The 27471-nt window shown below is 40.6% G+C and overlaps 1 long non-coding RNA gene across 1 annotated transcript; it reads left to right on the plus strand.

Annotated features, from left to right (window-relative positions):
• The first annotated feature begins 2191 nt into the window (after positions 1–2191).
• Positions 2192–14900, plus strand: LOC146893701 (uncharacterized). The gene is made up of 2 exons (XR_015002990.1): positions 2192–2278; positions 14786–14900. It is a non-coding gene; the product is annotated as an uncharacterized LOC146893701 (long non-coding RNA).
• The last annotated feature ends 12571 nt before the right edge of the window (positions 14901–27471 follow it).

Here is a 27471-nt window from a genome sequence, read left to right on the forward strand (position 1 = left end):
CTGCCTGCCTTTTAAGATAGAGAAATAAAATGCCAATTATTTTTGGAGGGCTTTCTAAAAAAGAAATCTAGTAAGTGGTACTTCGGTCGGTGAATTTTAGGGCAGTGTGGTTATTTTTCTAGATATACTTTAACTACGTGTTTGTGTGTATCCGCGAGTGGTTATGTGCAGGAGAGTTCAGGCGCTCAAGGAGGCCAGAAGGTGTGGGATTCCTAGAGCTGGATTTACAGGCAGCCCCGAACCACCCCAATGTGAGTACAAGTTCTTAGCCACTGAGCCATCTGGGTAGCCCCACGAACAGTATTTTTAATGCTAAGTTAGCATTCTACATAGTTCAAGACCAGAGTGAAGAAAATAATGAATGAGGCAGAATAGAAAGTTCAGAAAGGAGCAGAGAATTTCATATGCAACAAAGAAAAGATCCCCTTCCTGAAACACAGCCTTTGTGGGATGAGGGCGTGAGTGCTTATGGTAGAAAATGCATCCTCTGTGGCAGTCCACAGTCAAGAAATCTTGAAAGTTATTATATATGAATTCTCCCACCACGTCAGTACCTGGGCCAGGACATTTTGTTCTATTTGATTTATTTTCTCATTTGTAAAATGGGACCATTATTTATAAAGCCTTTATTGTTTACAAAGTCTAAAACTAAGAAAGTCTCCCCTATTAATTTCAGTATTCAATTACTATTGATCTTACACTGCTCTAGTGCAGAGTCAAGCTGATTGCCCTGAAGTGCGTGGGGCCTGGACAAAAAGTCAGGAAATGGAAACTTCTTTACTGATCTGACTTGACTCAGTGACACCCTTTTGAGTTTCCAACATGGCTTTTGTACTAGACTCCTGTGGTAACATCACAATTATATAGAAGTCACACTTGGGTGGTGAGGGGCGGGGCAGAGGAGTGGTAACTAATAGTCTTGGTGAACTTGGTGAATTGGAAAGTAACTTCCAGGTAATACTGAGCTTTGGGTCCATCCCAGTTTCTGGTAGGTGTTAGGATGACGAAACTGTTCCAAAAGCTTTAATCTAGTAACTAAAGAGGTCAAGAAGCCAGGGCTCCAACTAGAGAGCTAAAGAGTGTCTTACTTCTGAATCAAGATTCTTTCAAAACAGCCTTTTAAGCTATGGACTGTTTTATTCACCAATCTGCAACAGCATCACTTAAGTGGAAATACCACACCTTGTCTTGTGGGCTTCCTTAGTTTTTCCGACATCCCCCTTTAAGGTAATAACTCAAGTTGACATCATCCAGAAACTTCAGGCCGAGTCAGGAGACGCCAGAAAATGTTTAAATTAAGAAATAAATTTGGCTGTAGAGCTCTGTGGGTTCCCAGGAAGGAAAGTGATGTCAAGTTTTTAAACTTCATGTCTGGATCTAAACTCCATGTCTACAGCAAGGAAGTGGCATATGTTCGTGACGGTCACCTGTGTTCACTGCCCATCCCACCGGTGAGTAGATCATCACCCAGGTGGCAGAATTGGAGGGAAATCTGTAAAGCTTTTTTTTTTTTTACTTATTTTTATTTTTAGTATCATTTTCAGAAGAGAGGCAAAGATACTCACTTTAGCCTCCCTTTGTCTCTTGACACAGATTCCAAGCAGAGAGTTTTCCTGTTTTCCAAGGTCTAGTAACTTACTGGCCACTGGGCAGTAGGGCTTTCCTTTGTGTTGTCTTTTGCAGTATTGAACTTCACTCTTGGGGAGCGCGATGCCTATCTATGTCATACCTGAATCTGCCCTGTTTATCCACGTCCCAGTTCCCTTAGAACTCAAAGCCACAGATGCTTTGACATCCAAGAAAAGTCAGGGAGAGTTTTATTAGCTTTGATTTTGACTCCATTCTCATAAACTATGCAAAATGTGTCATTCATAAGAACAACCAGAAGAACAGTTGCCAATTATAATATAAAACAAGAAAATGATGCCACAGAAACAGAGGCCTGGCTACGGCAGATGCCCTGTCAAAGGATTGATTTATAATCTGGAAACACAAGCAGCAAGAGAGGCCCACCAGCTCGAACTGCATCATCCGAGGCAATCAAATCCTGCAAATATAAAGCAATTTTGTATTCCCATTTCCAAGGGCTCCCCACAATAAGGACTCTTGTATGCCCAAGTTTAGTATTCAGAGCAGAAACCGCAAACCCTAACAGCCCCTCCTGGTCAAGATAGTTAATCACAGTTCCCAGGCACAGGCTGGCTGTCAGAGCATCGCTCCAAGCGGCTGGGGATTTGCCCGTGCGTCAGCTTCTTTCTCCGGGAACTAGAAAACGATGGTGGGTCAGACATCCATTTGCTTTGTATATTGATATAATTTCATCAGAATTTATGATGTGGGAGTTATTGCACGGGCAAGAAATGTAATCTAACCTTCATCTCACACAATGCGGCAAAGATATTATGTTCTCCAGAAAATATATCCTGACTTGTTGAGTCAGATTATACACATGCTATCCTAATGGACTTCAATATTTCCTTGGACAAGTCATTGCTATTTGCGTGTATATTAAATTGGCTTGTGTAGAAATTCTATTTTTTAAAATAAGTAATGAAGAATTCTAATGCTATTACTTCTTTTCATTTCTCTCAAGTTCTGGCATGTGCGTGCATTCTGGTAAATTTTAAACATCTGTGTATAGCTTATCCTAATTTCTTCAGCTCATATTTGGATGCTTAATATCTGACTATTGCAATGGCGTACATGCACGACTCTCTTTAAGCCTTATGATGAGTTCACAGAACCCCAGTCCCGAGGTAGAGGACATGTCAACAGCCTTCCAAGACTATTTTTATAGATGATTATCACACCGAGACCATCGGTCTGGTATTGTTTGACTCTGAAAATAATTTCGATCACCTTGAGCTCTGTAGCTTTTCGTAGTGGGAATTTGAATATGAAATATGTCTTTAAATGAAGGGCTTTCATTATGTTAGAAGTGTTTCATCTAGAGCTAGACATTATTTGAATCAGATTTTAAAATTAAAATCTAAAGAAAGAAATGATGCAGAGCAGTGTCCTGCCTGCAAGTCTATAGAAGTATCTTTCTGTAATATTTTCTAGTTTTTGATGAAGAATGTGACTATATCGCTTACTGTCCCTGGTTGATGCAGGCAATGAGCATCACTGCTACAATCCTTTCTACACTGGTTTTGTTGAGCTGCAGATTCCATGTAGAAATAAGTGATACATAATTTAGAACCTAATTTTTGAAATTGTATGTCTCAAATAAGGCAAATTTTTACCTAAATGGGAGAAAATTCAGCCCAAATAATAATTGCCCCTCTTCATTTAATATCTACTGCCAAGTTCTATGTGTACCTTCCGGTTCCTTTCCTCCTCCTCCTTCTGTTCCTATTTCCTCTTTCTTCTCCTCTCTTATTTTAGTGTGTGTGTGTGTGTGTGTGTGCAGGCTTGCACATTCACATGTAGGGATGCAGGTACACACATGCTATAGCACAGGCATAGCGTTCAGAGGACAGCCTTGGGAGTTGGTCCTTACCTTCCTACAGTTTTGAGTTGGAGTCTATTCATTGTTTTTTCTACAGTATATACCATGCTAATTGATCCATGAGCTTAACTGTTGGGATTATAAGTGCTTGCCTTACATGCATGCTTAATATTTTTCATAGTTTCTGGATATTTAATCTCAGGTCCTCATGATTGACTAGCAAGTACTTTTACCCACGAATCCATCTCCCCAGACATCTCTTTCCTTCTTCTTAGGATGCCTCTAGGATTCAGTCTTAAAAGTTCAATGCTAATAACCTTATCCAATTCCTTCCACCTCTTAAAGACCCCATATCTAAACACTATAGTTAGATTAAGTGTGCATAATTTCAACAGGTATCTTCATGGAGGGCAGATGGCATCCAGCCCACAGCATGTCGCGTATCTCTGCTCCTCGCCTCCCTTTCTGGTTCGCATTTTGCACAAGAAGAAGTCTGTCTTTATGAAAGTTGAGTTCTTTGTTCAAGGCTCATGGACAGCACAGGGTGCTGCCTACATATAGACCAATGAGTGTCATAGTCCTGGGCTTTTCCCCAGAGTCAGGATGGGACTCGCTCTTTGACATCCTAAGCTCATTATTATGTCCGTTTATGTCCAGGAGAATCTCGAAAGCCTTTTTACAAACCATAACCAGAAATCTGTGGGGATGGCCAGTGTTCAGTAAACCACGTGTTTCCTTAGAAAAGGGAGAACAGGATCAGAGGAGCGGAAAGGTTCTGCTATCTTTTCCTTCATCCTTTTTTGAGCAGGATTGCAGTGCCCAAAGCTATAGCAGCCATGTCACTGTGTGAGGTGGAAACGAAGCATTTTGACATTTGACCTGGACATAGCTAAGCAACTAATCCACTGCCCAGTTTCCTATCTCCATATGTCTTGCGGAAGAAAAACCAACTCTTGCTTTATGCACAGATTTAGCAAAATGTCCCCTAAGGACATCTACCACCCACTGTGTGGAAAATCCATTTGGTCTTATGTTTCTCATAGGAAATACAGGCAGAAAATTGTCTTACCCTTAAGTCTTCTGGAGTGCCAATATGAGGAGGTGGCTGGCTCCAGGAAAGAAGTTACATGTAGAATGTTTATAGTTCAGGTGACCCTCGCACAGTGCAAAAGTCTGAGGAGGAGAAAACCCAGCCACATTTGCTATCACCTCATTATCGTCCTCACTAAAGCCATTCTTGTCAGTTGGGAGGCTTCTTGACCACCAACCAATAATGCAATTGAGTAGAATTGCTGTGGTGAGGATCGTGGGGTTTAGCTTTCTGTGATTTCATGCCACTAATCTCATTTACATTTATTTTCATCTCTGTAATTCCATTAAGATAAAGTTGACAATACTAGCAAACAAAATTGATAGATACCAAGTTGTAAATGAATTTAAGATAAACAAAGAATATGTTTTTTATTAAGCAGGAGAAGTACTAAAGTGAGACTCTCAGCCACCTCAGGGCATCTGCTCTCCCTCTTCAGCAGCTCTGTGTTTTAGATCTGCTCATGCACAACCGTTCCAGCTCTGATATCCGACCAGTGACTTCTGTTCTTTGGTCTTTGGCTGTTTCCTGAGGCACTGTTCCGCCAGGAACTTTCTCCACATTCTCCTTCCAAACATTTCTCCAGTGGATGTCATCCCAGTTGGTCCTCACAACATAGGCACAGGAAACCAATCTCTCCTTTATCCGCGGGCATGGCAAAGCTGCTTGCACTTGGATGACAAGACTACTGTTCACCTACTTGTTTGGCAAGCAGGAGAAGAAAGTATATAGTATGGTACCCGGCTTTGAAGAGTCCACTGTGAACTGAAGAGATGATATTCACACGGCACTGTGCTCTCATGCCATAAACCGATGCCAGACAAATGCACAGTGCATCTCGGGAAGCCAGGACTCTTCTGATCTCTAAGTATTTACTGGAATACAAGTTGCTCCTCAAGTAGGTCTGCCCCCTTTCCTGTTCTGTCTCCAAATCCAGTCTTTTTCATCTGCCTAGTTTTGAACTGCCCTGCAGAGCTGTCACAACATGCCTTGTTGACTCCTGGTACCAGTGTGGGATCTACTGTAAATTCCCAGGGGTTGGGCACACAGTTCTTCGTCTTTGCTGTGTCAGCATTACCGGACAATGAAGGTCCTCACAAATATTTATGGGATGAGACAATGATGTGCTTTTTAAAGCAAAACTTTTTTTTTAAATGAGGGAACTGAGAGGATTATGTGGTTTTTCTAAGGTAGCAGCCCAAACAATTGCTGAGAAACAATCAGAGGTCACAGTTTTGAAATTTATGGTCACCTGCTGTATTGATAGAATTAGACAAGAATGGTACACACATAATTCCCAACCCCATGTAAAGTGGAATGTTTCTGGGTCATTTCCTGCCAGTTACCTTGAAACAGACCTGATATATGATTTCTGAGCAATCTAAAGCTACACACTATTTGTATGAACTTTTACAGTGTGGAAAACCTCATAGGCAGTGTGTCATCATACACATTTCAGGGTTCCCCTGGGGTCCTATCCACTGGCCAGGGTCTTTGCACACTCTTAGGTGTTTTGAGGACTGCTTCTCCCCACTTGACTTTTCTGTGAATCTGTTTCTACTTAAGGGCACATAACAATAAACCTGGCTGTTAAATTAGTCCGACCTTGGTGAAATATGTGTCCACTTCACTGGTCAGATGACTAGAGTTACATTTTTACCACGTTTCTGTGCTGGAAGGTCTTTATTTCTGCTTTTCAAGATCTTTGCAGAACACATTTCCAGAAACTGAACTACTCAAAACATGATGTCAAAGATATTAGTAATATTTGGGCAAGAACCAATTTCTATCGGTGTGGTTTCCTCTTCATCATGTAGGGATGAAGGACAAGTATTGGGGTCACACATAGCAGGTAGCACAGCTAGATGACAGGGTACTCTAGAAGAAAGCTGAAGGGAGCTTGCATGACTGCCTTTAGGGAAACCTGCTTCCCTTACTTGAAGAATGCTCAAAAACAATGCTGATCATCAAGAATGTCCACAAAAAAAGGATAGCACTTGGATATACACAATAGCAAGTGTTAGTTAAAGAATTATATACTGAGCTGATTAGTACTGCAGAGCACATGAACTGGGCAAAATCAATTAGAACATTGTCTCATGGCCAGTCATTTGACTTGTTGGTCTTTTATCCCCACTGTTATCTTACCGTAAGCTAATCTAGCCATATAGTTTATTGCATTGTCTCTTAATCATTTTATTACCTTAAATCATTTCTGTTTATCTACTTAATCCTGGAGAAAGAGCTCTGTTATTGGCACATTTTTATAATGGTGACTAGACAATCAGGAAGAGAAGGACATAACAGCTTGAAAGCATGAAGGAATCAGGATTAGCATTGTGCTGAAATTACAGGCATTTGTCTTTGTTAAAGTCTTACATAATTTTGTTAGGAAAATCATTTTGACCTGTGTGTGTGTGTGTGTGTGTGTGTGTGTGTGTGTGTGTGTGTAATGGTTACTGAATATGGTTCAGAATGACTGTACTAAATGAAAACAATAAATATAAATGCACAAAATTGCAGGTGTTCAGGACATAGGATAGTTTGACTCAGTACTTTTCTATTTTGTTTAAGATTTTTAAACACTTATTTTGGAAAGAATGAAAATAATCTTTTTATCTCACTTGGAAAAATAGTCTCAAAAGCATTATTATAAGTATCAACCCTATCAAATGCAAAGCCTTCCTATAAAAGTAACAGAAGTGTTTTTTTTTTTAAGACTAGAATGCTAACACTTGAAAAGGATCTGTGGAACAGGAAAGAAGCCCTGCCATAAATTATGTTAAACATTAAAAACATAATATACCATAAGGCATGATATACAATAGGGAAATGAAAACTTACTTAATAGAGTTTGAGAGTGAGAAAAATTACTCTTTCCTTCCAGACTGCCAGAGTAACCTCCGTATGAGAAAAAGATTAAGCAAGAACAAAAGTCATATCAATAAAATGAACCAAAAATAAAATATAATCTCAGCTACTTACTTGGAATAGTGAAAGCATTCTAAAATTGGAAGCAACTAAAATAATTATAAATTACTTTTACATTGCAAGAAAACTTCAAAATGCCTTCACATTAAGAGTATAGAAAATAAAAACTAATTAAAGAAGCCTGTTAAAAATAGATTTCTATAAAAATGACAAGACATGGTATTCTTCCTGACATATAATGACCAACATTATAAGGATCACATCAAGATCCTAATTAATGAACAGGTCAAATCATTTTTCAAACTATTTAAATATGAAAAACACAGTATGTTTTGTGATGAAAATGCAAACAAAAAGTACAATTTATTCCAATTAATTAAAAACTGGACTCCCTAGTCAGTGATGGTCCTGGAATACTTTCTATTATAACTAGCAAACAGCAATTGTTGAAGTTAGTAGAAATTAGTGTAAGGAACATTTAGGAATTATGAAGTACTTCTGTTTTCTGGCTACTACTCTTGGGAATCAATGGGGGGAAAGTAAAACACTCTCTGTGAGGAGCATGTCTATTGAGACACCATTTGCAATAGCAAATTTTAATAAAGACAAGAAGAGAAAATAAACAATTTACAACTGTAGGAACTAGAGAGATGGCTCAGTGGTTCTTGCTGTACTTCTAAGAACTGGAGTTTGGTTCCCAGCATCCACACCAAAGCTTCACAACTACTTTAGACTCTAGCTCCAGGGAATTAATTTAGTGTACTCTTCTGGTCTCTACAAGTACTCACATGTGCATGTACATACACATGCACACACACACATACACATACACCACCAGAAAAAAAAGAGAAATAAACCTTTAAAAAAAGTCCAAACCCAAAAGTAAAACTATAAATATGGGATGATAAAGAAAAAATTAATTGATAACATTAAGTAAAAAAGAGTGTGTCAGAAAATTATTTAATAGTTGTGGTCCAGCTATATAAACTATGAGTAACAGCCTGAAAGAAAGTATGAAGAAATTATGAGTGGCATTGTGCTGAAATTACAGGCAATTTTCCTTGTTAAAGTGTTATATAATTTTGTTAGGAAAACTGTTTTGACCAGTGCTTGTGCGTGCGTGTGAGTAGAGTAATGGTTAGTAATTACAAGACCTTGAAGAGGTTACTGGGGACCTTCAAGCTTCAGATGGGCCATGTGTGTGAAGGAGATGATAATAGGATTCCTTAGAGTTGTTATGAGACCAGATGAGGTAATGTAGGTACCACACCCAGTTCTCATGTGTGGCACCGAATGAAATGTCATCAAGGTTGTGAAAGTAGCAACATCTGAGGGACTGATGATGACCGCCTGAGTGTTTTTCCTTGCTGCTCTCTACGGTTCACAGAAAAATGTCCAATATTGACCATTAAAGGTCCCCTTAGTTCTTGCCTGTTATCTGATTTAATTTCCAGCTCTCCAAGATGAGCTATTAGCTCTGGCCAAACCTGAGATTTTCCAGCCACTGAACAAATACTGACAAAGTCATGCACAGCCATTGGTTTTACCTAATTCAGGTACATTCGTGTTCTAGACGAAAGACAAGCAAACCCACAATGCAAGAACATTTCCAAGGGTCATCTTTCCACCATTCTGTGCTGTTACAACTGAATTGATTGTTGATGGCAGAGTGGGACACAATGATTGGTTGATATCTTAATATATCTGTTGCTAAGTATCAATATCAAATATGTAGTTAAGTATTTTAAATAATATGGGGAAATCAATGTATTTTGGTTATTTGTTTTAATAAGAAAACCTGTAGATAGGTCCTACCATCCTACACTGCTCAGTTCTATAGACATTCCATTTGGGGATCATATCCTCCTCCTCCTCCTCCTCCTCCTCCTCCTCTCTCTCTCTCTCTCTCTCTCTCTCTCTCTCACACACACACACACACACACACACACACACACACACGCACACACACACACACACATACACTCACACACACACATGAACAGAATACATGTATTTAAGTGTGGGATATGTACAAGTGTGCACATATATACATTTGGAGATCTTTGGTTGTCCTCCAGTATCTCTTCAATTTATTCTCTTTAGACAGAATCTTTCACTGAACCTGGAGCTAGGCTGACAGCCAGTAAGGTCTAGAAACTCTCCAGTCTCCTCCCACCCTTCACAGCCCTGGGGTTACAGGTGCTTGTGAACACATCTGACTTTTCTGCAGATGGTGGGATCCAGACTCAGCTCTTGATGCTTCTGCAGCAAGCACTTCTGCCCACTGAGTCATCTTTCCAGCCCACGCCTCCTTCTTCTCTGAAAAGCATTATCAGTTTTACTCAGATCTCTAACTGATCCCTGTAGCAGAAAACAGGCTGGTTTTTGTTTTTATTTCTTTTTAGGAATTTCTATAAGGATACTGAATGTCATAAGATACACACCCTAGAAGCACACACTTGAGCCAATGGACTATTTTAACTAACAAAAGACCAAGTACTCACCATACATCTAGTTTTCTTCAAGAGGAAATATCAACATTGACCCACTCCTCATGATCAAAGGAGATTATCTGGAGATTATTTACCCTGGTTCTCAGTTGAGGATGTAGCTCAGCTGATGCTTGCCTAGCTTGCGTAAAGCCCTAGGTTCAATCTTCAGTACCACAGTCCCTAGACTCAGTGGTGAAGACCTATAATCTTGGGGCTATGGAAGTGGAAATAGGAGGATCAGAAATTAAAGTCAGCTACGGCTGCACGGTGAGTTCAAGGACAGCCTGGGTTATGGAAGGGGGGGGAGACGCTGGGATTGGATTTTTTTTTATACAACAAAGCAATTTTAGGCATAACTCAACAATTAAGAGCGCTGGCTGCTCTTCCATAGGACCTTGGTTTGATTCTCAGCACTCACATGTGGCTTATAACTGCCTGTAACTCTAGTTCAGGGGAACCGAATGCCCTCTTCTGGTTACTGCAAGCATCAGGCACTTGCATGGTGCACAGAGATCTATGCAGGCCACACATCTATAAATGTCAACGATGATGGTGATGATGATGATGATGACATTTAAAACCTGTGGATGAGCTGTAGGTAAATATTGAGAGCTGTTTTGCCTGGTTGGAGTTTTCTTTCTAACATAATATCTTGTTGACAATACTTAGGCCCCCAGCTTAAAATGGAAACACAAGATGTAAAGATGATAACTGAGTGTTCAATATGGACTGAAAGTGTAGCTCAGAGAGGAGGCTGTGTCCTCATCCCAAATGCACCCTATTATAAAGAAATCAGTCAGCTTTTTTTTCTTCCTGGCAATTTCCCAGCTCTGTATTAACTATCCAGATTAATGTCAGATCATACCCCAGGAATTATTCATGAATCCCCTCTGCACAATGTAATTGCAGGTCTTGGCATCCAGAGAGGAGTCTTGTTGTTTTATAGATTAGTTTCTCTTCCTGTCCCATGGAAGAGACAATGATCTGAAGCAACTTAGTCTAGGGAGGAAAGGAGCTGTGATTTCACATGAAAAAGCATTTGTCAATTGAGAGATCCTGAGTCTCACTTACATGCGCCTTGGGAGAGGGGACGGCAGCCTCACCGAGGAGAGCGATGGCTTCGGTCCCATGAATGGTGACTTTCATTGTGGGTCTTTTTCCAAGTGAACAGAGGGGCAATTTATCTACATTTAAGAATTAATTGTATCAAACAGTAGCTCCACTAATCTCTGCCATCACATCACCCAATGTAATGTATTCAAATGGATGAAAATACCTTGCTATTTCCGCAGGCAACCCTCTGACTGCAATGACCCTTTAAAGAGTATTTCATATAATATAAAGATTAATACTCAAGAGAAGTTTGATTTTTTTTTACTACAGACATGAAGTTACTTCAGTGATTGGCCTTACTGGTGACTCATTTTATTCAGACAACTTTTGTGGGTGCACATGTGTTTAGGTTAACACATTTGTGCACATGGGGGAGCCAAGAAGACAACCTTGGGTGTCATTCCCCAGCCACCAATCTCCATCCCTGGCCTAAAATTTACCAAATAGGTCAGAATATCTGGCCAGTGGGTCCTAGGGGCCCACCTGGGCTAGAAGTATGTGCCACTGAAGGTGACATTTTAAGATATTGGTTCTGGGGTCAAATTGGAGTTCTCGTGCTTGAGGGACAAACAGTTGAATGACTGATGTGGGATTCCCTTCTGTATGTTGTGAATATGTTTTATCACTATTGGTTAATAAAGAAGTTGCTTTGGGCCTATTGCAGCACAGAATAGAGCAAGGTGGGAATTCCAAGCAGAGATAGAGGAGAAAACAAGGCAGAGTCAGGGAGCTGCTGTGTAGCTGCTGAGGAGACAGATGTTGGAACCTTACCCGTAAACCATGAACCTCGTGGCAATACATAGAATAATAGAAAGGGGTTCATTCGCGATGTAAGAGTTAGTTAATAAGAAGCCTAAGCAAATAGGTCAACCAGTTTATAATTAATGTAGGCCTCTGTGTGTTTCTTTGGGATGGAACAGCTGCAGGATTCTGAGGGACAGGAACCTCTGCCAATAAAAACTAACAGTCTCTACCTACAAACGACTGAGGATATCCTGAACCCCAAGGCTGTGGCTTTTAAAGTTGAATAAAGGCAATTCAAAAATCATTTTCAGTGGAGTTTTCTTACTGTTTCTTGTTTATCACAAAGATAATAGTCTTGAACCATTTTCATGGATTCCTAAGGTGAATGGATGTTTTATTTTCTATGTGATAAATGAGTGTTTTCATAAATGTATATATAGACATGAATCTATTCATTACAAATATACATATTTATGTACTATATACATATTATAGAAAACAAATATTTTGGTTCTAATTAAAACCTTTTCTGGAGAAATTTGGCAGAACATATACCAAAATAAGTTGATGTACTGACCTAACAACAATTTATAATTTTCTCCCAATTATATTAAACTAAATTTGCTGGTTACCTCTTTGTCCTAAGTTCTTATTCAGTAATTATCAGGTTAATAAGTTTGCCTAACTGTAAAAATCTTCAGTTCTGTGGTTTTCTTCCTAGAAGAACTCTTAAAACATATTTTCTTTAAATTCAAATACATTTTCCTTGTCTATGCACCCCAATTATCAAGTCAACTAAATTTTTTATTTCACACGTATGAATGTTCTGTTTGCATTTATGTCTGTGCAACATACGTGTGCCTGGTACCCATGAAGGAGAAAGGAGCACATTGGATCCCTTGGAGCTGGAGTTATGGATGCTTGTGGACTGCCAAGAATGTGCTGAGAACCTCACTCCATAAAGTACTCTTAACCCTGAGCTGTCTGTCCAGTCTCAGAACCACCTTTTTCATTATCTGTTTGTGCTCTACATATTTACTATGATACTTGTATAACACAGCTACACACGTGTGTGTGTACACGCATGCACACAGATATATATATATGTATATATACATGTATAGATAGATGAATATACAGATATATGGGAAACATCTGAATAATGTTAATTTGTAATTTAGATACTTAACACTATTATCACATGTATCTCATTTTTACTAGACTGTGTGTTTGTAACTTTTACCTAAAAATGATTATTGAGAAAGCAGTAAGGAAAATCCACAAGGGTAGAATGTCCACGACTAAAAATAGAGATTTCACAAACACTAATGAAAAAAATGGGCCATCGTTGTGGATTTGTTCTGTGACCCAAGAATGTTAACCTCAGGTTGTTTCCTTCTATGAAAATTCATTAAAGAGAAACACAATCCAATATGCCACAGATTCTAACAATTTAACTTGAAGTTTTCTACAGATACAATGTATCTTGGCCTAATAGGCCCTGTGCAATTATTTTCCACGTATCACTTCAGCTGTTTGGGAGATCTGATAGGAGGGAAGATTCATTACATACTGTGCACACTGTGCACCTCTGTACTTTATATCCACAGAGACTCCACTTCCTCGCAGAGGACAACGTCTCCTGGAAGAGCTGTAGTATCCGCAGTTGCTCTTGAGCGGCCCCTAAGGGTGCTTGAGTTCACACTGCCTACCAGCCCACTTTAAGCCTGAGAACCCTTCAAGAACATTCTGCACCCACAGTGCCATGGAGTTTTATTGAGCACTGAAAATACAATTCTGTCTCATACAAAGGAAGCCTGGAGCACAAAGCCGTGATGCTTTGCTCTGGCTACACTGTTGAGCAGATGTAAATCCCCTGTTGGTTTTTGGTGGGCAAATATGTCTTTTCCAATTCTCACATGGTGTGTGTGTGTGTGTGTGTGTGTGTGTGTGTGTGTGGGTGTAGGTCAGAGAACAGTTTGTGGAATTTGGTTCTTCCTTTCCACCTCGTGGCTTCCAGGTCTAAGACTCTAATGTCCTGTGTCTTTACCCACTGAGTCATCTCATCATTACCAACTATTGGTTTTCTTAAATGTAAAGTATCCACTCACCCTGGATGCCAAGGACATTGTAGTTCTTCTATCATTCTTTTGGATCAATATGCTGCTTTTAAGCATAGAGCTCTCTTTCTAAGAAGAAATGGCTTGTGAATTAGAAGTCAGTCTCTAATGAGATTTTGTATTTTCTAACTCCTGCCCCTCTCCTTGTACATGGTTCTTCACTTTTATTTACATGTGTATTGTCTGTATTTCCTACCAATCTGGAAGCCTCCCTTCTGTCTCTGTCTCTGTCTCTGTCTCCGTCTCTCTCTCTCTCTCTCTCTCTCTCTCTCTGTGTGTGTGTGTGTGTGTGTGTGTGTGTGAATGAGTGTGTGCATGTTGGTAGCCATAGAAAGTAGAAGAGGGTAATTGATACCCTGAAGCTAAAATTATAAGCAGTTGTGATCTGCCTGTGGTGTGGATGCTGGTGGGAACTGATCTTTGTTTTTGTTTGTTTTGGTTTTTTGAGACAGGGTTTCTCTGTGTAGCTTTGGAGCCTGTCCTGAACTCACTCTGTGGACCAGCCTGGACTTAAACTCACAGAGATTCACCTGTTTCTGCCTCCTGACCTCACAAGTGCTGGGATTAAAAACATGTGCTACCACACCAGGCCTTCCTTCCTTCCTTCCTTCCTTCCTTCCTTCCTTCCTTCCTTCCTTCCTTCCTTCCTTTCTGATCTTAAACGCTGAGCCTGTCCTGCAACCCTGGACCATGTCTACTTTATTATATTTTTATTCTCTCCACTTAGCCTAGGGTCTGTAGGCACACTTTAAATGTTTATTAAGTGTCTGAATATACAAGTGAAATACTCTTTAGTGTATGTCTGATAGGTGGCAGTCATTTATCTACTCACCTTCCCTTACAGTCATGCAAGAAGAGATCAGGAACTCCTGCCAAGCCAGCGTTTTCCTGGAGTCATCAGATAAAGTGTGTGATCGATGGTGTGCTGCAGACTTTTGCTGACAGAGGAGGTACAGAAGGTAAATTTCTCCAAGTAATCTCTCACTGAAAGTTCTCTTTCTTTCCTTGGAAATATGCCCATTCTTAATTTAGAAGCTATAGGTTTCATTCCCTTGGAGTAAATGTTAAAAATTCTGCTCAAAAACAAAACAAACAAAACACCAGAAAGAACTGTTCTCCTTTCTACTACACTGTGAGCATTAATTCAGGACTCTTAACATTGGACCATTCATATGCTCGTCCCTAAAATTGTGAGTATTTTCAGTGTGCAAATCACTCGTGTGTGTAAATGGGTCAAATCCTTGCAACTTCAGAGACAAACATTATTATAGCTGCAAGGAAGAAACACAGACATAAAGACGTTAACTTGGCTTGTCTAAGGTTATCCAGTCAATAGCCGCCAGAGGAGGCGTTGCCCTCGGGAGTATGGCCCTGCGGTCTTGCAGTGCATAATAATCTAATGCTGTCTGGATGTTGTGAGAAGGAATCTTTTTGAGCAATACATTTTCCCTTTGTTGCCAGATCATTGGCACCAAGGCAAGGGCCTGTATCTGGCCCTTTGTTGCCCGTTGAGTATCTGAGCTGGAAGTGTTCGAACGCTTGGTGGGTTTCGTTCATATATTTCCAATTTCTTTCCAAAGTAATTATGCCTGAAGATGGAACAGGCAGAATAAGTAGGTGGTGGGTCAATATATGCAGACGGGAAAAATGCATTTCTAAAGCCTCTGGAAGAAAACACTTTGTGGGGGCGCATGCCTCGCTAACCTAAGTTATGTGTAGCTGAGACTGCCGTCAAAACCACAGCAAACCTCTTGCTTTCCAAGTATGAGGATTACAGGTATGAGCTAAAGAGAACAAAACAGAACCTCAAATATCAGAAAAAAAAAGCAAACCCACACATCAGAATTCTTCCCTGTTTGTTATTTCAAAATGCATGGGTCTTAGGAAACCTCTAGGCTATGTTTGAGCCGCTTGGAAGCATTTCTTGTTCTGACCAGCAGAGGGCGCGTGAGGTAACAAAAATCTCCAGTGAGATTGAGTTGGCACTACCGAGGCAAGAGGCAGCCCTGGGCCCTTGAAAGCCACAGGTTGAAGATGCCAGGTTGCAGGGCCCAGGAAAGAACAATGAAAACCTCTCTTTTCACTAGAAGAAAAATAGGCAAGAAACAGTCTTTGACAGAAGGATTTGACACTTCTCTGTCAAAGTTTGGATTTTGAGTGTGAGAAAAGTTGGGGCTGGAGTGTTAATTGTGAAATCAGAGACCGATTCTTCCCTGGAGCTTTGGCAAAGACCATTTCATTATAGAAAATGAACAGGAGCCGGTGGAGAAGCAGGGGGAGGAAAGAGATGGCAAGAAATCAGCGTTTCAATGGGAAAACCCAGGGGAAGTTCAAACTCTACAGCCATAAACTGAAGTTATGTTAGAAGAAAATGTATTTTAAAACTGTTTTATCATCATTTTCACCCTGGCAGTGGTAAGAAGGAGCTAATTCCTGAGTCAAGTCCTTCTTCTTAACTTTTTGTACCTGTGACCAATGTTCAAATGCCTGTGCTTACTTAGTCACTATGCTGAAGGGTTTGCTCCCTGGTGCTTTGGGGTTGGGTCTCTGAATGCATTGTCTATTTCCACGAAAGACTCCTTCCAAACATTTGATTCTGTGCTGGGATTGTGTGGTGTTGTCATGAGCGAACTCTTTTGAACTTAAAGTTGTTTTGAAAACATGTGGTGTGTGTCTTATAAGACGAAACAAAACTTGAATTTTAAACTGTTCTGGTGCTCTCAAGGCTGATCCATGAAAGCCATGGTAACCCCACACAGACACAGACAGGCTGTGGGACTGGTCCATTCTGGAGCATCCAGTCTCCCCTTCAGAATGCTCCTTGGAGTATACTGTGGATAATACTGATGACCAGCTTTCAGAACATGGTAGTGAGACAGCAGTGCAATTAGATCCATTTTATTCTGGCAATAGAGCAAGGTAGCCTGAGCAAAGGTGTGTGGGGGGTGTTCCCTCATTTTGACAGTAATAAAGGAATCCTAGCAGTAACAAATACATAAAGTGTGCTCTAGGCTAGAATCAACCTCAGAGCAGTAATAACCACCAGGTTGTCCTCACTATATGGTTGTACCAGAACTACCAGCAGCTCTCTCAGCACCAGTGGGTGAAGGATTTGCTTTTTAAAAAAAAGACGGAATGGAATCTGACAATTAAGGGTCTCCAAAGACCCTGATATCCTGGTTTTCTGTTCCCTCACCAAGTCAGGTGAATTCTTCATCTGGAACTTGCCATCAGCGGCCCTCAGCAGAAAGGATCCAGCCAGGAACTGATCTGCCCTTCAAAGGGCACAGTTCTATTCTGTGCAGAAAAATAGAAGTAGCAGCTAGAAACTTCAATCGGCGCTTTCGTATCCCAAAACTATGACAGGGCCACACCGGTGTCATTAAAGCTAACTAACCATATTAAACGAATATTAAAATATGGGCTCTTTTGCATACCATAATGAGCAAAGCTGCTTTTAAGTTTCTCCCTGTGCTTTGAGGTGAGGTGACATTTACATTCCCAAACTTTGAAGTCAGAACAAAATGCACAGGTAGAGGGTACTAGATCAAATAGTAATCAACTTCAAAAAGCATTTTGGCTGCTGGATGTCCCTGGGCTAATTCCCTCTAGACATTTTAAATGTAAATGTCTAAACTCATTTAAAAATGGTAAATTGGTCTAGGTTCAATCAAAAAGCATCCTGACACAGAACAGGGAGACTAGGCTAATTGTCATTTGTTTGTCAAATGAATTCCATTTGGAAAGCAATGAAACCTCCAAGCTAATTCTTTTAAGGTGAGCTGGTAGTTGTATTATCAGTTAAATGCAGTAAAATGCATAATCATAGGATGATAATGGAAACTGAACCAGTGTTAGCGCAGGGGCTCTGGCTGCCACAGGGCATGGAGCGCTGCAACTTAAGTGCTGTAATGTTGCCTTGGCCACAATGGTACCAAGTCTGGTCTTTAGCCTCACAGATACTTTCTTTGCATTTTAAAAAACTTTATCAAAGCACCACGGCAATATAGAAAATGTCAAAGTGAAATGCACTGTAGGCAAATTGAGATTTCATTAAGTTTAAATTTATTGCTTTTGACTGATGTATTACCATGCTTGTTAAGAGCCAGTAATTTGGAATATCTGTCTGCTTGGTAAAATAGCTTTGTCTCCTTGCATATTACTTTGTATAGACTTTGAAAGACTACGATCATCCCAAGTCAGGGTGGACTGCTTTTTAATCATGTTTTGAAAACGGGAAAGCCTTGTGTTCTGGTAAACGTTGACACACTTCCTGCAAGTCACATAAATGTGTTGGAAATTAATGGTGGAACTCAAATGTATGGGATTTTTGTTGAGTCTTGACTCGTTATGATATGTGCAAAGGCGGATGGATGGGGTAGAAGGATGATGGAAGGTGGGGGAAGATGAGGGATATACCAGTTATCTAGTTACCAGAGATGGGGAACTCTGTGTGGGGTGTGTGGGAAAATAGGCTGACAGTGGTTTGGGTAAGGCAGGAGGGCGGGCCAATTCAACTGAGATATTTTACAAGCAACAAAGGATAGACTTAGAAGTCACATGACTGGCAGAAGTACACAAGAACCCATGGGTCTCAGCTTCCTTGTTAGTTGTTCTAGGAAGCCTTCCTTCCTTGCTTACAGCTAGGGCTGGTGCTTAACACAGCAGCTGCAAAACTTTCCCTGAAAAGACTGTGGTGATTTGAACGTGAATGTCCCCCACAGTCTTGGCATTTGAGCTTTGGGTTCCCATTGGTGGCGCTGCCTGGGGAGGTCTAGGAAATGTGGCCACGCCAGAGGAAGTCATGGGGCAATGTCTTTGAGGTTTCAAACATTCACATTGTTCCTAGTTTGCCTTTTCTGTCTTGTGCTTGCATTCTAAGATGTGAGTGAGCTCTCGGCTTGTTGTTTCAGCGGCCATCTCTCCTACCACCAAGCTTCCCCACTCTGAAGGCAATGGCCTTTTATCTCTCTGGAACTGTAAACCCAAATAAACCCTTCCTTTTGTAAGTTGCCTCGATCATGGTGTTTTTATCGCAACAGTAGAAGAATAACTAAAACACACACAGCAGGCCTAGAGGCAAATTTGTGCAGCTATATGAATGGCAAGCACAGGAGTGAACATGCGCAATTACATTGGTGAAATTCAAAGCAGAATAGAACAGTTGAATGCCTTCTAATGTTTTCTTCAATATAGACCTACTAATGGGAAGAAAAGACTCCTTTTCAAGGAGGAAAACATTCCCTTGGATTGGAGTTCAAATATAAAACCATCCTTAGTTCATGGGTCATAAAAACAGGCAGTGGGTTGGATCTGACTCCAGGTCAGATTTACAGATCCCCAATTTAACGCATTATGCTATTTTGTTGTCTGAGTTTCTATCCTGCGTGGTTCCTGCGATTGTTAAGCCCCAAAGAAATCACACAGAAGTCTACATTAGTTATAAACTGGTTGGCCCATTAGCTCAGACTTCTTATTAACTCTTATAACTTATATTAGCCCATTATTCCTGTCTGAGTTAGCCATGTGGCTTGGTACCTTATTCAGCGAGGCAGTCACATCTTGTTTCTTCTGTGGCTGGGTAACGATTGTACCAAGCTTTCCTCTTCCCAAAATCCTCCTGCTCTTGTCACCCTGCCTCTACTTCCTGCTTGGTTGTCCCGCCTATACTTCTTGCCTGTCTACCGGCCAATCAGCGTTTATTTAAAATATAATTGACAGAATACAGACCATTGTCCCACACTATTTGGTTTTCTCCACTGGACAGACGATTCTGTAATCACCCTCTGGCTTCTCATTTTGATTTTCTGTCAGCCCACATTAGAAAAGAAAGTCCTATGAAAACAGAGGCCTTATCTGTCACGAGAGAGTAGGTGCCAGAGTCACTAAATGGTGGCAATCATTTGGTTGATGTTTAATGAGTACAGAGTGAATCCTGATCCTATTGCCAGGCAGTGGTGGCACCTGTTTTTAATCCCAGGATTTGGGAGGCAGAGGCAGGCAGAACTCATGCGTTTGAGGCCAGTTTAAACAATCAGGGCTACACAGAGAAAACTCTGTCTTGGAAAACAAAACAGAAAAAGAAAGAAGACACTGGAGTTCCCAAAGGACAGAAAGTACCTCTACTCTGTTAGATTCTCTACTGTCAAAAATATTACAGGGGCTGGAGAGATAGTTTAGCCGTTAAGAGCTCTGTTATTCTTTCTCAGAACCAGGGTACAACTCCCAGCAACAACATGGCAGCTCACAACTGTCTGTATCTCCAATTCTATGGGATTCATCATCCTCTTTTGACCTTCACAGGCACCAGGCATGCACATGGTGCACAGACATACATGCAGGCATGTATCTATATTTTCATTTACATAAGAAAATCTTCTTCAAAATTGTACATATATACACGTACACATAATCATGCGTGTATATGTTTTATACGGCCTTTTGAAGATGCATATCTACTTATTTGCTTTCTTTATGTATTTCCATACTCCCCGAGTGGCTGGTTCTAAAATATCCTCCATGAACATACTCGCATCTGACATGAGTCATCTCTTCTTCTGGAATCTCAGAAATTCCAGGCTCAGAAGAGCAGCAGCAGGGCAGCTGTCCAGTTTAGTTCACTTACGATCCTGACCATGGGATCATCATAAATAGCCACACACTACAGGATAGTAAAGGCATATTAAATATGCCTTGTTCTGGATAATTAAAACTTCCTTATAATCATAAAATTAGAATGGAATTTAGGGACTAAAGTACTGGCATACATCAGAAATAGACTAAAGTTCAAGTTATTCACATAGTAATGCCGTTGACAGAGACAAGGATGAGAAGCCAATGGACAGTGGCCCTTCCTGCTCTTAGCTATTCACTTGGCAGTAGGATCTGGACTCTATGCTCATCAAACACCAACTGTATGTCCCCAGTGTTCCCTATTGCACACTATATTTTCAACTCACTAAGTCCTAACTGGCTAAATCACTTATTAACCAGATATTTTTCTTATGATAGATTATTTTGTTGATGTATGGCAAGGAAGATACTCATAAATGAAAACCCTGTATTATTTTTAAGTTACAACTAAACTTACTTCATTACCTTCCATAATTATGGTGGCAAAATGAGCCTAGCGATGGCTCTGTGGAGGGTGTGATCGTAACCCATCAATGGAGAGTATTTGGAGATGTGTGCTACTCCACAAGACAGGGTGTTAAAAGGAACATCACCCAGGACCGAAGTAAGGCATTACTTAAATCTTGCTAATCAGAAAATTAAATCAGTTCTCATATTCTAATTAGCTGATACTTCAAGAAAGGTTATCATATTCACGTTGAAGAGTTGCATCTTTATCAAAAATTCTGCGATTTTCTCAGTGTTATCTGTATTTCTTATCTTTATTAAAATGTTACTGGATAAAGGGATTATATTTATAATATATTTATAATTCTCACAATGATCCACTGGGGTTCGCATCATTAGCTCCATTTAGTAGATCTGAAGAGCCGGACGACTTGTTTGGTGTCTGGTAGCTGGGAGAGATACAGGCACATATGAGCCCAAGTTCATCTGCACAGCCTTCAGCCAGGTAAAACTCAGGTGCTTGCTGTGTTTGTGGGATCAAGCTTTGAGATTCCATATAAAGGTGGCATGATATAAAATAAAAACTTTTAAGTATCAGTAGAATCAGTCAGGCCAATCTATCTTTATAGAAGCAAAAAGGGACTTTTTGAGTTTACAACCATCTCTTCAAGTTGACTGATGTGCCAACAAACCCATCACCCACCAAACTGTCTGCCTTTATTTAACTCCAGCAGCGGTTGATAAATACGGCCTCCAGACTACTGAATTCAGTGTCACCTAGGAACACGTTCTAAAAAAAATCGCAAATACTTTTCTTTTTTCCCCTTTTCTTGAAAATTGTTTTTTTCCCCTCACATAATATACCCTGGTTACAATTCCCTCCCTTTACTACTCCCAGCTGTTCGCCACCTCCCCATCCCATCGGGATCCATCCTCTTTCTGTCTCTTGTTAGAGAGAAAACAGACAGGTTTCTAAGGGATAGTAATAAAATAAAACAGGATAAAACAAAACCTAGCACATCAGAATAGGAAAAAATAAACAGAAGGAAAAGAGCCCAATAGAAGGCCCAATAAATATCTACAGGTGCAGGACCCACTCGTTCACACACTCAGGAAACTCATAAAAACAGCAACCCAGAAGTCATAATATATGTGCAAAGGATCTGTAGGGTAGAAAGGGAAATATATACTAAAAAGTAAAATAAATGAAAAATAAGATAAAATTAAAAAAAAAAATAGGAAAAGCCCTGACATGGCTCCCTGAGACTTGGAACCTCCGACGATGCTGTTGTTTGTTTTCTGTTGGCTCTCCACTGCTGCGCGCGAAGTTACCGCTAAGAGCAATTTGTTTCCCTAGCGAGACACCCTTGGCAAAAACTTTGTTTTCTTTTGCAGATGGCGTATCAGTTTGAGATGGCCTCTGAGTTAGGGATGGGGTCATGTGTCCACGTCTCCTCTCGGCTCTAGGGCCCCATCTGGTGCAGACCCGCGCAGGTCCTGAGCATGCTGCCTCAGTCTCTGAGAGTTCTTTAAAAAAAAGAAAAAAGGCAACAAATTCTTGGAGTCTATCCTGAACCTACTGAATCAGAATCCCCGAGGCTGGTTCGCACACTGAGTCAATAGGGGCTCCTTTTGTTCTACTGTAGGAGTACACTGAGCAACCTCTGTTTTAGATGTGAGCTATCCACAAGTCCTCTGGGGCTTATAGCCTCCCTGCTAGTCCATCTCCAGAACTAGATTCCCGCCCCCCCCCCCCCACACACACACCGTGGTAGTCTTTCTATTTACATTGGCAAGAAAGAGTTGACAATAATGATCAGGAATCTCAGATTATTTAAAAAGCCAACTTCTCCAGGTATACCCTAATAAATTCAGTGTGCGGTCAGTTCAATCTCACTCATTTTAAGCAATGATGGGATTATAGGATGCTAACCACTGGACTCAGCATTAACTTGGCAAGGCGACAGATTCCTGAATTTATGTGAATTTTGTTAACTAGTTTTAGAATTTGGTATAAGTTAATAAGTTTCTTTTCAAAAGTGGTAGTCTATACATAATATAGATGACAACTCTTAATTCAAGGGACTGGCTGAACATCCTTAAGCTATTCTGAGAAAATGTTGTATTTCTGTTCATATCTCACTTAAGAGCGGGCCACAGTCTTAAGAAGGGAAAAAAATATCCAAACAGTGGTGTTATACACTTTTAATCCCAGCACTTAGGAGGCAGAGGCAGGCAGACTTCTATGAGTTTGAGGCCATCGACAGAACAAGTTCCAGGACAGTCAGGGCTACACAGAGAGATCCTGTCTCTAAAAACCATAAAAACAAAGCAAAATTAAAAAAGGGAGGAAAACAGAAAAAAATGGGGGAGGGAGAGCGCCTTCTTCAGATGGTCATTAAAAAACTGAAGGACTTGCTGTATCTTGGAGAATTCCTGATTCATTTGAAGGTACAATTTTCGAATTCAAGAAATTATGGAGCCATAAGTGGCCCATAAAAAATTATTAGAGTGCCAGTTCTTGAGGGAGTGTCCTCATTTTGATCCTTCTCTTCCATCCTATGATGTCTTTTGGGAACTAGCCCAGGTTGGGTAGTTGGTGAAAGAAAACTAATGTTCTACTTGGCAGAGTGCAGTCACTCCACCTGCAGGGGCATGAAAACCCTGACCTGAACGCATCTGCCAAAGATCATGCCCATTAGATTAAGTCGGTTGGATGTGGAAAATACAATTTGCAAATTCATTTGTGGGAATTCACTCGTTTATGGAAATGTTTCCAGAGCAGAGCTCATTCAGGCTACAGAGAAGTGGCGGCCATTTCCACTCAGTCATCCTGCATACTGCCTGCTGGATCCCACTGAGATGAGTTTATATTCAGCTTAGATACCAGCTGTAACAATTCATGTTAGAAGGGGAATTATCTTCTGCCAAATTACAGCACACAAAACAGTGTAACCTAAATATACACTTTCAAAGTAGCTGTTAATGTTGCTTTAAGAGGGGAAAAACACATTACCTTCAGTAAGTTTTTACCTTTTTCACGTTATCTCTTAATATATTTTTGAATAATGAATGGTTTGCACACCGTGTTTATTTCAGCTCTAGAAAGAGAGACTGCCACTCAGACGGGGGAAAAAATAGATGTTTCAAATCACTAGCAGTGATAAGTGGCCCTGCGCGAATAAATTCGAAAGAGGGAGGCGCTACAAAGTCTCTCTATTAGCATCATGACACCTTGCAAGAGGGAACTTGTGCTGGGGGAAAGTTGGGATCAGCGTGACACACGAGAAGAGAAAAACCTGCAATCAATTCCTTTCTACTCTGCACACGCACGCACACAAGCACAGCCCCACAGCTCAGCGTTAGGCCTGGAGCTGTCCAGAAGTAACACAGGAAGGTCACCAGGCTCTGGATCTCTGAATCCTGCCCAATCTACAGACAACACCTCAACGTATCCGAACAAAAGATCACCTGTTGGTCATCAGTATCAGAGAGATTTGCATAGCTGCCTCTGGCGTGCGAAATCCGTCCTCCTGGAGGCAGACATTTAGAAGCAGATAAAGCCTGAGAAGAATGCCTCTTTCTGACTTTAGAGATTAATGCAGATGAGAAGCCATCACAGCCGTTTTAGGGAGACACTTCTCGGTTACTGATAACTGGAATTGGGACTATCCACTTACCTAATAATGGGCCCCTTTAGTTCAGCCACCGTCACTTATCAGCTACATTAGTTTAAAACCTGCAGTTTTGAACTTCACATTATTGAGCTTCAGGAAGATTAAATTACTGAACTTTTGTTGGTGGGTATCTCTGTGAAATTTTCTGAAAAGGATAGTCTCCCTTTAGGTGAAAGTGAAGCCAAACCACATACTTTATTGATATTTACAGGCATACAAATGGTTGTGCTAATGTACTCTAATGTCTGTCTACTCGATAGGGAGACTGTGGCTCTGCTTTTGGCTTTTTTTTTTTTAAGATAGTGTGGAGGACTGTAGTTTCTTTGTGAGCTTAACCCTCATGATTGCTGTTCCCCTTTCCTTCTTTTCTCCAAAGTTTTATTGCTGAGAAGGCTTACACCAGAACTCTTCTTTGAAAAGAGCTCCATGGTTACCTCTGACATGAGCACACACAGTCTCTGAAGGGTTTGAACACGAGAAATAACCCCCAATTTGGTCTCTCTCTTCCTTCCCTCCCCTCCCCTCTCCTTCTTCCTCTCCCTCTGTCTCTCTCTCTCTGTCTCTCAACATCTCTCTGTCTCTGTCTAAAAGACTACTGAAAATTTGTAAGAAAAATGAACAGTAGAAAGAAGTAAGTTTCTTTATACTAAACTTTGGCACTATAAAACGGATGAAGCTGCAGATCATTCTAATAATCAATAAACATTTGGCAAGGCATGAAAACAGCGCCTGTCACTCCAGCAACGCATAGAAGTCTACCAGATCAGTCAGAAAATGAAGTTGTTCTCATATCATTTCCAGATCCTGGTAGACAGCCCAGTTTCCACTTCAATTAAAACACTGTTGACAGTAAATTGGTTCAAGTAGTGAATTTAAAAGCAATACTCTTAATTGAATGTTGGAGGGCACAAGAACTACTATATAACCCCAGCAATTTTGAAGGCTGAAGAAGGAGTCTTGGGAGTTGGAGGTCAGCCTGAACTACATAGTAGGATCCGGATCTTATGACTAATGAATGAATAAAAAAGTAAAATAAAATCAATATTCTTAGTATCTTATTGGTATTAGTTAGAAAATTCTGACATATCTGTTCTTATGTTGGTTTGGAATCCTAAATCTGGAAATAAAAGGATTGTAGAATGGCCTTGGATTTTCCACATCCTACCAGACACCCCAAGTTGTGTCTATTCAGGTGTTTATCACACGAATCCATTCCCAAGTGTGGGAACATGTGCAAGGGCAGTTATCTCCTACCTTACAAATAGCTGTCCATTGGGGCCTGCCCAGACTTTTCCAAAGGGGCTCTGGCTTGAAAGGAAAAGCTTCAGTGGGTTTATTTCACTTCTTATTTAACTGTCAGGAGACATCTGTGGAGGCTTCCCCGTAGCTATCTACGATGGTACACCTGTGGGGACCACAGTGAGATAGATACTGAGTCTCTTTAAACAAGATACAAAGTTGTTGAGTGTAGGATAAAGAGCAGGTAGACTTTTCCTGAGATACCAAGAGCCCCTGGAACACAAAGGGAACAAGAGGACAGATGGGTGCAGGGACGCTAATGGAAAACCAGAGACGAGACTCAGAGACTGGACTCCAGAGACGAGAAGAAAGGAAAGGCCAGGGGAGGAAGGGTCACTCTGATAAGAACAAAGAAGTTGCTTCCAGCACTTTCTCCCATTGTACCTATTACACGTATTGGTGTGAATAATGTTGTTTTGTTTTCAGAGAGACAGTCATGAGCAAAAGGGAGAGACGGGGAGTGATAAGCAAGCTAGGGAAATCTGAGAATGGCAATTTGCGATAATATATGTTAATCGAGTTGAATAGATGTGAATATTTTATTAAAGAACAAAGAGAGTTGAGCTATTGCTAAGATCCACATGCTTAGGCCTTTTTATAGACTTCCCTTGTGTTCAAAATGGACAAATCTTTCACAGTCATATTTCTCCATTATATTTTGTTGGGATGGCTTATTTATTTTAAATTACCTTTTATTTATTTATTTTTTCTTGTGCTTTGGAGATAAAAACTCTAGTGGAGCCAGACTTCAAATAGATGTTGTTCCAAGTACATCAAAACAAAGGAAGTGTTTCTGAAACCAAATGAAAGCATTTTTTGAATGACTCCCCCACCCATTCACGGCTCCTTTCAGCTAAGCAGTTCTGGCTCAGATAAAGTCTCAGACACCTCACAGCCTATTCAAAAGTATCAGATTCAACTGAAGGTGAAGAAAATGGGCTATCTGGAATATTCATGAGTTGGGAACAACCCAAGTTTGGCCATTGTCTGAATGACTTTACAACTTCTTGGGGTATATGTTACATAACAGATATCCACAGGCACCCAGAGCTCCTATCAAGCCAAACTTTGTGAGTCCAAAGCAACCTCCCCAATGCACACCCTCCCTTCGCTCTGCTCCAGCTTCATTCTTCCCTAATCCAGGTTCCAAGGAAAGTACGGCCCTGTCTTTGTGGTGTACTATTCCATTTCTTCAAGGCTCAACTAGGGCCTTGATAACTCTTCTTAACGTTTGTTCAAATTCATGTGTTGTTTTTGTAGTATGTGGAGTTTTTAACCTCCCACTGGAGCAATGCCCAGAGTAGTATCTCAGAGTTTTCTGAAACAGAGAGACACAATGTTTGCTGAACCAGATGAAACCTAGGCAGAGAGTACTGAGAAGTCTAAATAACCGTTTCTCTTCTGCCCAGGGAGAGTGGAATTGCTAAGGGTCTGTCCTGAATCAGAAATTACAAGACACATTTAATATTCCCTT

This window comes from Myodes glareolus, chromosome 7, assembly GCF_982192425.1.
Source record: "Myodes glareolus chromosome 7, mMyoGla1.1, whole genome shotgun sequence".
Taxonomy (NCBI): Eukaryota; Metazoa; Chordata; class Mammalia; order Rodentia; family Cricetidae; genus Myodes; species Myodes glareolus.